The sequence below is a fragment of the Dipodomys spectabilis genome, unplaced genomic scaffold (genome assembly GCF_019054845.1).
Source record: "Dipodomys spectabilis isolate Male_0828 unplaced genomic scaffold, ASM1905484v1 ptg000189l, whole genome shotgun sequence".
In the NCBI taxonomy this organism is placed as follows: domain Eukaryota; kingdom Metazoa; phylum Chordata; class Mammalia; order Rodentia; family Heteromyidae; genus Dipodomys; species Dipodomys spectabilis.
Genome location: NW_024870866.1, coordinates 1,491,123 through 1,492,887, shown reverse-complemented (window position 1 = coordinate 1,492,887; position 1,765 = coordinate 1,491,123).

Here is a 1,765-nt window from a genome sequence, read left to right as displayed (position 1 = left end):
ATATATTTGTTTGATGTTGAATACATGTATGTGTTGAACTAGATTGTATCTGTAGACCATTAACTGTGCAAATTTAGACTCTGGTTGATGCTTGCCTTAAGATAGTGTTCTAGAACAAAACTGTTGCTATTTTCATCTCAAAAGGGGAGAGTAAGCCAGAAAAACACAAGAAAAATGGCAAATCCGGGTATCTCAATTCCAAATCATGATAATCAGGGTACAGAACAGATAATGAATAATCCAGAGGAGAGTTCCCAAATAGCTCTACAAACACTGCTGGCAAACATTATAAATGAAAAGATTTAAAACATTCAAAGGACTCTGTATGAGCGTGATAGGGAGAGAGGAGGCAATCCAAAAGTTTATAAAGGAATATCATAAGAGCGAGGAAGCTACTCAAAAACTGATACAGGATTTGCATGATCAGCTTGAGAATACTTAAAGAGAAAGTTAGGAATGGCATGAGCAGGCTGAGAACAATCAAAGAGAACTACAGGAATCCCACAAACGAGAGGAAGCTAATCAAAGAGTAAAATAGGAATTGAGAGAGTAGGAAGAGAATACACAAAGATCAATAAGGCATTCATGGAATCCATTAACAAAGAGCTGAAGGAAGTTAGGGAGACCACAAAGGGAAAGCTGAATGGAACCAAACAGAAGGAATGGGAGTCCAAGGAAACCACAACCAATCAACTATGTGATTTGAGAATAAACACTGAACACCAAATTAAGGAAGTAAAGAAGTACATACAAGATATAAAACAAAGCTTCAACAAAGAATTAGAAGCTATCAAAACTGATGAATTAGGAGGAAAGAGATCAAAAACAAAGTAGAAAGTCTTGACAGCAGTTTAGACCATGCAGAACAAGGAATCTCAGGGATTGAAGACAGCCTAGATATTATAGAGAAAGAACATACAACCATCCAAGACAAGTCCAAGAAATATGATAGATTTATCCAACACTTGGAAGACACCATCAGTAGGCCTAATCTAAGGATAATGGGTGTAGAAGAGCACTTACAAAGAGAAGTTAATAGTCTAGGAAATTTATTTAACAGGTTCCTAGCAGAGAACTTTCCAAACATACAAAAAGATAGGCCTATTCAGATACAAGAAGCTTTTAGAACTCCAAATAGACCAGACCAGAATAGGAGATCCCACTGTCACAATATAATCCACACAGGATCAACTCAGACCAAGGAAAAGATCCTTAAAGCTGTCAAGGAGAAAAGGTTAATCACCTATAAAGGTAAACCAATTAGAATCACCTCAGACTTCTCAGCAGAAACAATCAAAGCAAGAAGAGACTGGAATGATGTATGACATGTCCTAAAAATAAACAACTATCATCCAAGAATACTGTACCCAGCTAAACTCTCTTTCATAACTGAAGGCCAAATAAAAACCTTCCATAGCAAACAAAAATTGAAACAATACATCTCCACCAAACCAGCCCTACAAATGATTCTTAAAGATGTCCTACACATTGAAAACCTACAAGACCACAATAAAGGCCAAGAAACTGCACCGAAACTGAGAATCCAAGAACCATAGGAAGAACCCAGTTTGGCAGCCCCCAAGAAGGTGGATAACATGGCAGGAACTCCCAAATACCTCTCAGTCCTTTCTCTTAACGTTAACGGACTGAACTCTCCAATTAAGCGACATAGATTGTCTAGTAGGATTAAAAAACAAGATCCTTCTTTCTGCTGCCTTCAGGAGTCACATCCTGCCCTTAAAAACAAACACATTTTCAATGTTAA